Source organism: Hibiscus syriacus, unplaced genomic scaffold (assembly GCF_006381635.1).
Source record: "Hibiscus syriacus cultivar Baekdansim isolate YM2019G1 unplaced genomic scaffold, ASM638163v2 tig00110954_pilon, whole genome shotgun sequence".
Taxonomy (NCBI): domain Eukaryota; kingdom Viridiplantae; phylum Streptophyta; class Magnoliopsida; order Malvales; family Malvaceae; genus Hibiscus; species Hibiscus syriacus.
The window spans coordinates 1,131,179-1,144,474 of record NW_024062931.1 but is presented as its reverse complement, the minus strand read 5'-3'; the positions used below and the strand labels follow the sequence as shown (position 1 = coordinate 1,144,474).

Genomic DNA, 13,296 nt, shown 5'->3' with positions numbered 1-13,296 from the left:
AAAATGACTTTGGTTTAAGTTCATTTTATGTGCTCATATAATATCATATAATAAGTTTCATATTTTCATTATACGATTTATTTTATATCACCGATATGTTTTACTTTGTATTATTGATTTTGTCTCACTAAGTATATACTTAGTGTGTGATGATTTTCATGCGTAGATAAATAACAAAGATCAAAATAAGGAGTGTTTGTCATCTTACCTACCAAGAAGCAGGTCTATAGTATCATAATGACATCCATCTGATTTATTCAATTTTTACTAGTTGGCATGTATATGTTATTAGTATTTGGTATAAACTTTACTCAAACATAGGTTGTAATAAGTTATAAACTAGCTTATGTTGGTAATAATAGTTTTAAAGAAACAAGTTATTACCGATTTTCAGTAAGGGAAGTTTTATGAATTTCATGTGCCATCTATGACTCGTGTTCGGTGATAGATACGGGAATGAGGTGTTACATATTATCTTATACTTTCTTTGTCCCATTAAATATGTCTATTATGACTTTTTTTTATCATTTTTTCTAGCTTTGATTCATTATTATTTAAAATTTATTATTGATAAAAATATAATATATATATATATATATATTAAAAACCTTCAATCAATTAGATTTTAAATATATATTTTATAAAATTTAGTTGTTTAAAATATTTAAAATAATTATTGTCAAAGTTTAAAAATTTTAACTTTTTAAAAGATCAATAAAAAAAGGTTTTTATAGGACGAAGGAAATAATCACTAATCACCCAAACTATTAAAAAATGATAAACTCACTCTCATTATTTTTTAATCACTCACTGATAATTAAAAGTATTATGTATCATTAACACTGTTATATTACAGTCAATCACGAGTTTTTAGTGTTCTTTTTTCTGATGCATAAATTTATATATATCGCATAATTTTTAAAAGAGATTTTAAATTTTATAGAATTTAGAGAAATATCTGGGTCTCCAGCATTTGTTGGTAGAAACAAGAGGGGTGGAATCCCAAGGTGACAAAGAAGTGTTTATTAAATCCGTGTTACAAGCTCTCCCTATCTACGCAATTGGTGTTTTCCTTCTACCTAAAGGGTTATGTAAAGAGATGGAAGGGTTGATGGCTCGCTTCTGGTGGCAGAAATCCGAAGACAGGAGGTGAATCCATTGGTGTGCCTGGAACAATCTTTGCTCTCTAAAAGAGAATGGCGGACTTGGTTTTAGGGACGCGGCCAAATTCAACATAGCTCTGTTGGCCAAACAGGGGTGGAGATTGTTTTCAAATCCGACATCGCTTGTTAGTCGACTTCTTCACTTCCATCTCTATATGGAATGATTAACTGGCTCCCTGGAGATTTCCCGAGCAGGGTTGAATCTAGTCACAATGATTCGGTTGAGTATCAAATGAATATCAAATGATCCATGGTGCCTGTCTTGTTCGAATGTGGTGTAATCCAGAATACATATTATTAGAGATTGCAATTTGGCTCGTTTAGTGTGGCCTGCTCTCGGTTATAACTGGCCAAATATTTCTTATCAGAGTTTTTTCGATTGGTTTCGCTGGATTATGACTAACTACATTTCTTCAAAGCATGCAGAAATTGTAGTTACAATATGGGCGCTTTGGTACGCCAGGAACAAACTCATGCATGAAGGGGTAAGATTGAGAGCTGAGGAAATCATTACCTTGGTTCGAGCACAAGTTCTTGACTTCATCACAGCGAACGCAAATCTGAATGGTGCTCCAGTGCTGACCATAGTTCGATGGTTCCCTCCCAGTCCACATGCATTCAAAGCAAATTTTGACACAAAGTTACATGAAGGGGAAAAACGAGTCATGGTCAGGAGTTGACATACGCAACACTGAAGGTTTCATAATAGGGGCTTGTCGAAGAAAGTCGAGGAGGATTAGTTCAAGTTTTCAGGCAGAAGCTATGGCAGCCGTGCATGCAGTGGTGTTTTCCCTCGATCTGGGCCTCCGAGATGTAGTTGTTGAAGGGGACGCGCGCTCGGTCATCAATAAACTCACCTCTTCGGTCGTGTTCCTTCAGTTTTACCCCGCGTGTTGGCAACCAGGCTGCCCATATCTTGGCGGCAGACAAGGATTTGGGTTCTGAGGACCGATATTGGATCGAGGATGTTCCCATCGGCGTTGAAAAGCAAGCTGCAGTGGACCGTCGCTGGACTCACTTTTCTATTGGTTTGTTTTGCTTTTCAGTTGTACCGCACTTTTATTTATTAATTGACTTTTTACTTCATTTGATTATTTTTTTTAATTACTGGTATCCGATATATTGATCGGCTAATCCAGATCGGGTACTACAGAGGTAAGGGCGACCTTATCAACCCAGTTTGCTCTATTCATAAAATCCAGGATTCGAACCCCTGACCTTGCTTAAGGGACCTAGTGTCTCATCACACTAAACCAACTTGTTGTTGGTTACTTCAATTGGGTGGGTTTAAATTATGATAATTAGGATAAATCTCAATTTTACACAACTTTGAGTTTGGTTAGTTTTACTATACACATTTGCTTTTGATTCTATCATACTCGTTAAAAACTAAATAAATACATCTATGTGAAGTTAAACTAATGGTTGTAGTGGTTTATGAAATTTGAATTAAACAAAATTCAGTTTATGCAATTACACAGTTCACGTATTTACTTGCACATTGAATCAAAGTTCATATAAAATTTTGAGATTTATCCAGTTCATATAAAATTTTGAGATTTATCCCCATTATTAATAATGATCCTAAAGCTTTTGTAAATAAAAAAGTGAATTTTTGGTGTGTAGGAATATACCCTGTGAGGCCACAAGTGCCCGAAGTTGGAGGCTATGAAGGTGTTAGATAAGTATATTCTGTTGGTTCTGCAGTTAAGGGTCTCTTGCCGGGTTATTTGGTCATTCCGTCCCCACCTTCCTCTGGTTTGCTCTTTGCACCTTTTGCTATTCCGTTGTTATTTTACTTCGAGTGGCTCATGTTTAAAAATTGGTAATCCGACATCTTTTTCTGGTTATGTATCTTCAATTTTAGGTGCCGAAGTTCACATCTCAAAGAACTTTTAAGTTGGAATGTGAAACAAAATGGTGTTAAAAGAAGTTTGGGTGCGGAAGTCTAGAATGGCTATATTGCACATAGTGTAGCAGATTAGATCTACTGGATTAAAAGGAATTAGAAAAGGCAATTATCTACTTATTTATAGTTGGAACTTGCAAGCTGTTGGATTTTGTTTTTCTCATTTATATTTTTTGAGGATTCTTTCATTTTTTTTCTCCTTGGAAATTTACATGTTTTCAACATTCCATCTTCAACTTAACAAAATTTGTTGAAGTTTCTTTCAGTTCTCTCATTTATATGCCAAATAATGGAAGGATAAGTTAGACTGATATTTGTTCTTCTTGATGCTAGGGTCAGTTGAAAATAATTGGCAGGAACATGGCAAACTTATGTTGTCAAAGACCATGATTCGTGGCACAAGATCAGTAAAGATTGAACAATTGAATATGCTGCAACAGTTACCGTTAATCCTTTGACTGCTTGAAGATTTCACAACTTTAACCGCAGGTACAGCTGTTGATGTGGTATTGACAATGTTCAAGCCTCTATCACATGCTTCTTGCATGGGCAGGGGATTCTATCGTTCAAAATGGGGCCACCAGCATTGTGGGCCAATGCGTAATCCAACTTGCAAGATACCGTGGCATCCATAGCATTAACATTATCCGGGACAGGTGATGTACTCAGCTTCTTGTAGTCATCTGAATGCCTTTTTTTCACTGCACTTGCTTTCTTTAAGAAAATGGTGTTTTCAGTTTGGGATATTTTGTTAATTGGGAAGTTGCTGTCATTGACCGCGAACATTTTTGAGTTGAACTATTTAATTGATTGTACTTTCTTATCAGTTAGGGTTTTCTAAGGTGATACATGCAATTTTTTCCGGTGCATCTTTATTTACCATCCTCTGCTTGCTTTAGGGCTGTATTTACCATCCTCTGCTTGCCTTAGGGCTGGATCGGATGAAGTAAAAGAAAAACTTAAAGCTCTTGGTGCTGATGAAGTATTTACTGGGAGCGAACTAGAAGTGAGGAATGTTAAGAGCATTCTGGTATTATCTATCCTTAATGGAACATAGTATATTTTACTGTGGGAAGATCTTTGATCTTCATCACGTGGATTTCATGTTATTAACGTTGCTAGATTTTGACACTTTCGATGCTCACCCATCTTTTCCATTTGATTTGTTATTGTCATGGTAGTCAAATATACCCGGACCTGCTCTGGGATTGAACTGCGTGGGTGGAAATGCTGCTTCTTTGGTTCTCAAGTTCTTAAGTCCCGTCAAGTGTTGACTTCCCCCAGTGAAGTATTGATGACCTTGGACATTTTTCTTGTAATAAGAATCCAACTTCCATTGGAATGCAAATTTTCAGGCAGGGAGGAACTATGGTAACATATGGTGGAATGTCCAAAAAGCTGTTATGTTAAGAGAAGTAGAAAGGATTCGAGAAGAAGAAATTTAGAATTAGGGATTACAGAAAAGAGATACTTCATTCATTACTTGAGAAATCAATTCCTCTCATCCATTGTTTTATTTAGTTACAGGGCTAAAGTTGTAATTTTAAATGTGCCAGCTGTCAGTAGTACTATATAACAGCTATAACTAACATATATTCTCCTCTCTCCTCAGGTCCTAGCCACCGAACTTGGCTAATTCTTCTCTTGTTGGACTGCAAACTTGGACGGCCCAACTCCCTCTTAACCCCAGCATTCAATCTGCTCCAAATCAGAAGGTAAATACCTCGTTCCCTCTTCTTTGACTTTAATCCATAATTCCCCAATTTCATACCCTTCTCTTCCCTCGATCCCCAATTCTCCAACGACAATCCCTAACCCTTGACCTCAACTTCTCCCAATTTCTTCGTCATTTCTCCCAATTTCTTCTTCATTTCCACGCTCTTCTCCTCCTACTATAACAATACCCGCCACTGGAATCAATCCTTGACCCCAATGATCAAAACCTGGAAACTGCCCACGCAAAACAGTATAATCTTCCCATGTATAATTGGTTTTATCAAGGTTCTTCCATCGCACCAGCAACTGTGTAACAGGTTTATTTTGTCTGTTGATAATTCTTCTACCCATCACTTTATCAGGTTCTATTCTAATCTGTCCTTCTTCATCTATTTCATGAGGAGTTGTTGAAGAGACTGCTGAGGGCCCGATGTGTTTTTTTAAAAGACTCACATGAAAGACTGGTTGTAGACGTGATGATTTAGGTAAATCTAATCGATACACAACTTCCCTAATTTTCTCAATAATTTTATAAGGGCCATAAAATTTTGTTGCTAACTTTATATTTTTTTGCAGGGCCAAAGAAGTCTGTTGATATGGTTGCAACTTCAAGTAAATTGTTTCCCCGACTGTAAAAACTCTCTCTGTTTTGTTCTTGTCTGCTTTATGTTTCATCCTGTTGCTTGCATTCTCCAATTGTAGCTTTACTAATTGTCTAATGTCCTCTCTGCTTCTCATTAAATCATTCACTGACTGTACATTAGAGTCTGTCTGTCAAACCATGGTAGGAGGCTTGTTACCATACAATGCCTGAAAAGGTGTAATTTTTAGGACAGTGTGGTAGGTAGTGTTATACCACCACTTTGCATGAGCCAACCATTTAGCTCATTGTTTAGGTTGAAAAAAACATAAGCCCCTTAAATACTGCTCCAAACATTGATTTACCCTTTCAGTTTGACCATCAGTTTCAGGATGGTAAGTTGTGATGAACGTGTAGTAGTTCCAAGCTGCTTCATTAGTTCTCTCCAAAAGAGACTAGTGAATGTTTTATCTCTATCTGAAATAGCTAGCTTAGGTTGACCATGTAACTTGTAAACATTATCAAGATAGAGTTTAGCCACCTCAACCACAGTATAGGGATGGGACAATGCCATAAAATGACTATATTTTGTGAACTTATCCACCACCACCAATATACAGTTTTTCCTCAAAGAAGTAGGTAACCCATTAATAAAATCCATAATAACCACCTCCCAAGCTTGGTGAGGAATAGGAAGGGGCTGTAGCAGTCCTGTTTTAGATATATGCTCAACCTTAGTTTGCTGACAAACTGTACAGCATCTTATATAGTTGACCACCATAGCTTTCAGCCTAGGCCAATAAAAATAGGATTTAATTCTCTGATAAGTAGCTTGAGTCCCAGAATGACTTCCATGAGGAGAATCATATAAAACTTGAAGAATTTGGAGTCTAAGAGACCCAATAGATCCAATGTAAACTCTGTCTTTAAATCTAAGTACCCCTTTTGAAAATGTCCAATTAGGAGCAGCAGTAGGTGTCACAGATAATAATCTGATCCAATCAGCAGCCAAACTATCATCCTTATAGCTAGTTTCAACTTTATGTACCCAGCTAGGAATAAGCAAAGTAGTTCCCATAGTCAAACAGTCTTATACCCGATCTTGCTTGCGGTTATGTAATTCGATCCTCACTTATGGAAACCATTATGTGCACTTTTCTTTCATAGGATGGAGTTGGTTCCATTTGACAATTTTCACACTGCATTGGACAAGGTACTAGGGAAACATGGCAGTCTGCCAAAACAAGTGATCAAATTCTAAATCTCTACATCTTTCTTCGATTCTAAAGGCGCTACGGTATGTATTAGGTAGGTGGTAAATTGAAGGAAATTGATTCTGATCAAATTAATTATGTGGAAATTGATTTGATTTTTAGAAAGAAAAAAAAGTCAAAATATTATACATCAATTACATTTTCCCCCAAAGCCGAACAAAACAGTTAATTAACACTACACTGCTCCGAAACATTCTAGTAAAGGATATATTCAAAGGGCACTAGAGCACAAAACACCAAACATGTGTATACAGTATACTGCAACGCTACAAAGATCTGGACATGGAGAAGCATCTGCTAAAATGGCGAAATTCATATTTATAAAAGCAATAACTTACCGTGCTTAAACAACATTTATTAAGCAATAAAAATTAATCTCTCATCAAAGCAGTTGTTCATGCTCAAATGTAAACAAGATTCCTTAAGCAATGCCTCAAAAATAATCTCATCTAGTAAATTAACTAATACATCGAATAGTTGTCACTAACCCCAGGCATGATCCTTTTATAAATTGCCAGGGCAATAGGAAGAATACCAGCGAGTGCAATATGAAGTTGATCCGAGCTGCTTGTTCTAACAGTTATCTGTCCGCTCATCTTGTTGTTCAGTCCCGCACGAACTGCTTTTTTTTAACCCCGTCCAACGGAAAACTGAGACTGAAAATTGGCACCCAATGCCAAGTCCCCTCTCCATTTGACAAGAGACAAGCCCAAAGTGGATTGATCTTGGCCGATTGGAAAATCTACATCTCGTAGCCGCATTTCTACATTTGCTCCGTATGCTGAATCACCTTGTGATCTAACAGTCCCGGTGCTACCAACAAAAATTATCCGCTTTCCAACAATAATTCGATCCTCAAGTTTGAATCCGGTAGCAACATTCTCACCTAGAAAGGTGACCGAAAAGCCCGCAGCTGTTTTGTTCTTTTTGAGATTTTTGAATTTGGTCTCCCCTCTTAAAACATAAGCTAATTGCTTTCCAACATTTTGGATGTCAAAGCCAGCCATGGTTGATCCATTCTCACCATGCTTTGCAGAAACTGAAGAATCCAAATGCAGGTTAAACTCTTTCTTGTCCTTGGTGAGTTGCACGACCACTGCAGCAGGAAACTAGCTGGCAATTGCTAGACTATGTTCAACATTAACACCATCATAGCCACAATCATGGTCCCAACCATGAGTGTCCAAAACTGGTCTTTCCATGAACTGATTAGTTGGTTCCAAGAACCGGTACCTGTACGCTGGATTATTGGCATCAAAGGAAGGTGGCAGGACCATATCAGGTAATGGAACTGATACAGCAGCCAGAGCACCTGTTTCCTGATCAACATCTTCCCCCATGTTACCATATTCATCGACGGCCAAGCTTTCCTTTCTTCATCTTTCTCATTCTTCTCAACTCCTCCCTCCACTGCTTTTTCTGGAGGAGCTTCACACGGTAATCATACTCCTCAAAATATGCCTTCCTTTGCTCCTTGGTAAGCTTACCAAGCTGCACTTTCCTTAGAGGTCTGAATGGTGGGAGCTAATCATATTCATCCTCTTCTTCTTGATCCGAATCAGATAAATCGGCCATATCAATATCTGAGTCACCATTCTCATCACCCTGATCAGTGGAGAATTTAGGATGGCTACGAGTCTGCAACAGCCAAGATAATAAGTATAGAAGAGGAGGAGATCGAACACGAAAACCAAAGAGCTTCTGATGGTCAAATGGATCTTGAGGTTTGGAGAGAATATTTGCTTCTGATAAGACTTTGATAGAGTAGCATAACAACAATAGTTCAGCCCTCCAAGTTTGACTGTTAGGAAGCACCCTGTGGCCATCTCTATTCTTTCGACATGCTGATGATTTTCAACAATACAAACAGGATTCATCAAACTTGGATTCATCATGCGTAGATCACCAACAGCTTGAGCAACAGACTGTTGAACAACATGGGAACGTTGGGCAACAAACATATCATAACTCAAATGTGAGCCAGATGGTACGTCAAGGGGTGCAGAAGCAGCACGAGTCAAAGCAATTAAGGCATTTTTCCAGATAGAGGCACCGAGAGAACTAGTGATAGACCTTAACAATGGAAGATCATTAAGATCCCGGGTCTGGGTGTCCAAACGATTGACATAGACAACAACATCAGGGGGACACTTCTTTATGAATTGTTTTATAGAAGTTAGGACTCTACGATTGGCAGCTTGCTCCATGGCTGAAGATCTCAAACCCGGGGTATCAACGATCCTCAATTTAACACCATCAACTATTCCTGTAATCTCTTTCACAATTGTAGTGGCAGGTTCAAATGCATCAATTGAGGCCTTCACATCATCAAATATTGAATTTATTGTGGCGCTCTTGCCCACGCCAATCTTCCCAAGCACAAGTACGTTTAAGGAGAAGCCTAAATCATCTTTACCCTCTGTTTCAAACTCCAGAGCTTTCCTCTTTACAGAATCAATGCTAAACAGTTCACTAGTTTGCCTACCTGCAACAAGTGCTTGTCTATACAGAACTTGTGATGCTATAGAATCTTCAGTTGAAAGTCTGATCCTCTGAACGAGTCTCAAGAATTTGACTCTTATAAGCTGTAATTTTTCCAATTTCATTTTATCTTCTTCACTCAAGTTATTATCGGAGTCTCTCCTACTTGTTACAGCAGCAGGACTAAATATGTTGGGCATGTTAGATCGAGATGCAGATTTTGCATTTTGCATAGGGGAACCTAAACCCACAGGACGTTCAACAGAGAAAAGCCTGGAACCATCTTGAGAGGTTATAGTAATGTTACTGTCATCAGAGCCACCACCAGTTGTTGCTTTAAGAAGGGTAGCCAAAGCATCTGAATCAAACTCCTTCCCCTCCCCTTCTTCATCTGAATCAATGACAAGCTGATCATCAATCATCTGAGAATGATCATGAGATGTATCAGCATTTGAGTGAGAAGCAATGGCAGATCCTCTCTCTAGCTCTTCCGAGAATTGCTTAGCAGCTTCAGCATTCTCGAAGAACATACTTTCAGTCTCTCCATTTTATCTGAGCCTCCAATTGCAAGGCCTTCATTTTGATGGTGCTTCTCTTCCATTTAACCTTCAAAATGAACTACTTCGAAAAATGTAGTTTGTTCTACAGACTTGGGTGAATGAGGTTCTTCCACTCTTTTGCCTTGAGAATCACTATCAGAATTCTTCGTTTCATACGCTGTCATCATTTCGGTAGGTTGAGAAGAATGATCCATTAGCTGAGTTCCATCTCTACCCCCTCCATCTATTTTATCAGGAGACGTTTGCTCCAATATATCAATACCTGCCTCATCTTTTAGGTCATTTAGCTCGGTTTGAGAATCATCTTTACCAAGCAGACTCCCACTAGCAGCACCAACTTTCATCTAGGCATCAATTTCTGAAATCTGTTCAGGAGCCAAGACCTCAGTAGTTTCAATAATTTCATCATTCACCTTATCATGACTAAGCTGATTAAAACCATAGTCCAAGCTCGCATTCCCACCCTCTGCCTCCTTAATCTCAGATGTCTTAACGCCCGAAGCATCTCCAGTTAAAGGTATTACCAACATCCAAGTCTTCTCCACTGGAAAATTTTGGAACATCGGCTTCAACCACCTTATAATCCCCCTCTTCCGCAATCATATGATTAACAAGCTTAGCTCCATCACCTATGAATGAATTGTTCTCAACCATCCCAATTCTACCTTCCTCTCCACTTTCCATAGACGAAACGGATTGGCCAGCTTCACATATACTCTGTGTCCCCATTACCAACACTTTTAATACCAGAGCTCTCGCCTCTAAATTCGAAACGGATTGGCCATCAGTTGCGATTTTCCAAATTCGTTGCGATAGTTAAAAAAAAAGATTTTGTTTCTCTAAAAATATAGTATCCGCGCGGACGTGTCGAAGACACGTATTACCACGACCACGACCACGACCACGACCACGACCACGACCACGACCACGACCACGACCACGACCACGACCACGACCACGACCACGACCCGAGACGAGACGGCGGCGGCGGCGGCGCGAGAGTCCCTCTTGTTCTCTTTCACTCAACAAGGAAGTGCAAAATCCAAACCTTAAATACCATTCCCAATAGTATTTTCAATACTATGTGGGATTGAGCATTGCCCTACTTTTTCTAATTTTTTACTTTTAACAATGTTTTGAAACAAGTAAAAGTAGTCCTTTAATTTGATGACTTTGCTTGCATATATAGCAACTTACATTCTTAAGAGTAATATACGTAGATATCATGTGCTTAATTTAAGTAGCATAGGTTATCATCATTTCTTCAAGTATAAGAATACAAACCCGACAGAACCTCCACCAGAACCAATCATGCAACGCTTGTGGCAATGAACGTTATTCAACTCTTCAAGCAACAATCTTCACAATAGGATTGGTAATGCTCAATCCCACATAGTATTGGAAATACTATTGGGAATGGTATTTAAGGCTTGGACTTTGCACTTTCTTGTTGAGTGAAAGAGAACAAGGGGGACTCTCGCGCGCCGCCGCCGTCGCCGTCTCGTCTCGGGTCGTGGTCGTGGTAATACGTGTCTTCGACACGTCCGCGCGGATACTATCTTTTTAGAGAAAATTCTTAAGAAACAAAATCTTTTTTTTAACTATCGCAACGAATTTGGAAAATTGCAACGACAACTGTAACAAATTTGGAAAATCGCAATGACAACTATAGACTATCGCAACGCGAAATGGAAAATCGCAACGCGAAATGAAAAATCGCAACGCGAAATGAAAAATCGCAACGCGAAATGGAAAATCGCAACGCGATTTTCAACTATCGCAACGCGAAATGCAACGCGAATTTGCGATACTGGAGATCGCAATGCGAATTAGAGATCGCATTGCGATTTTGTTGGTCATTTTCGCAAATCCAAAAAAAGTTGGTCAAAATCGTATATTATCTGGGATTTTTTATCACTGAGGTTATTTTCTCTTTATTTTATTAGTGGCCTACTGAATTAACTGAATTAATTCGGTTTAATCGATTAATTCAATTAAAATAAAAAAAACGAACACTCCTACTTACCAGCACGTCCGGAAGAATCTAAAGTCAATATATCCATTATTAGTGAAGTGATCCTAATTATCTCATATAAGCACCATCGACATTGATCTTAACGGTGCTCGGGGTGACTTCACCCAACGACAACTTTGAAATAGCTAAGAGAAGACAGAAAGCTCATGAGGAAGAAGAAATAACATTCAAATAGGTCCTCGTAGAAAAAAAACATTATAGTCATATAAGACTCATGCCCGTCCCAAAATATATATGGGTCTTATGCTATTTTCTTGAAAATAGCCGCCTAAACTAATTTCTTTAAGGATGGATATAAATAATAATTTTTTAATATATTAAACGTCATAAATTTGATGGTTTTTTAGGAAGAATTTATTACAATTGAATTCTTGAGATAATAAGACATGAAATTATAAGGGTTTTTTTGTTTGTTAAGTCTTATAAAAAATAACTTTTCTAGGTTAGTATAATTTTCTTTTTAAATATAGGGTCTTAAATTTTGGGGACCTTTTAACATATCACATTCTACCCTTGTTAATGGACGAATTTGATAAGACCTTTCAAAGGAGAACCAACAATGTCGTAAAATGATAAAGATATTATAAGATGTTCGAGTCATGCAAGAGCGGGACTAGAAATTTATTATAGCGGGGTAAAATATTTTTTAATTTTTATAAATACAATTTATTTTAATTGATGAGAGTTTGATAAAAAAAATTATTTATTTTTTAAAAATATATATTTTTAATTAACGGAGCAGGCTTCCCTTACCCCACTTTGATTCCGCCCCCGGAGCCACACAACACAAAAGTGAAATTTGAGATAAATATCATACGGAACAAAACTAAGAAAAAAAATATCGAACCTTAGGATAATATCGTAATGTATGTAGAATAATTTTCTCTATCGACCCGTATAAACAACATCAGCCATCAGAAACACCAACCCACCGAGAGAGCCTCGTGCGAAGCGCACCATCATTTGATGTGCATTTTGTGTATATGTAATTTTTTATGTTTGATAATGTGTAATTATTACATAAATTCATTGTTTTTGTGATCCAAGTAATATATGTGTGAAATCATGTGTTTAGAGATCATTTGATTATTTGAGGTATGCATTGATTTTTTTTTGAAACGTAGGTATGCATAGCCACTGGTACGATGTGATAGGATCATCATCCTCTGAACCAAAGAACTCGGTAGTTTTATATATGTGGAGCTGCTCTACGGGGACTCATTGGAAAAGACTACTAGCTGAGTTGGGGTGTTGGTGGGGGAGGTGGTGCAGCTGAAGAACTAAGAAGAGACCTAGCTATCTGCCTAAGTACAAAGGTGAGGTCCCTGAAGAAGGTAGCCTTCTCTACCCGCATCTGCTGGATCATGACGGTCATAGGTATCCGGGACAAATCCCTCACTGATATTGGGTGGTGGTGAGGCATGACTCTCGTCTCTGTCATCCTGACTATAATCTGGGTCATCTACCATAGAGTCTATCTGAAATTAGAAAAAGATAGGGTCATTATCGTCATTCCAGTTATTTAAGTACTCTTAACTCTCTAGAGGAAATATATATATACAAACACTGACTGACTCT

The 13,296-nt window shown here is 38.0% G+C and overlaps 2 pseudogenes; one reads left to right on the top strand and one right to left on the bottom strand.

Annotated features, from left to right (window-relative positions):
• The first annotated feature begins 1,099 nt into the window (after positions 1-1,099).
• On the top strand, positions 1,100-4,482 carry LOC120148159 (annotated as a pseudogene).
• Positions 4,483-6,867: 2,385 nt separating this feature from the next.
• Positions 6,868-9,755, bottom strand: LOC120148179 (annotated as a pseudogene).
• Between the last annotated feature and the right edge of the window lie 3,541 nt (positions 9,756-13,296).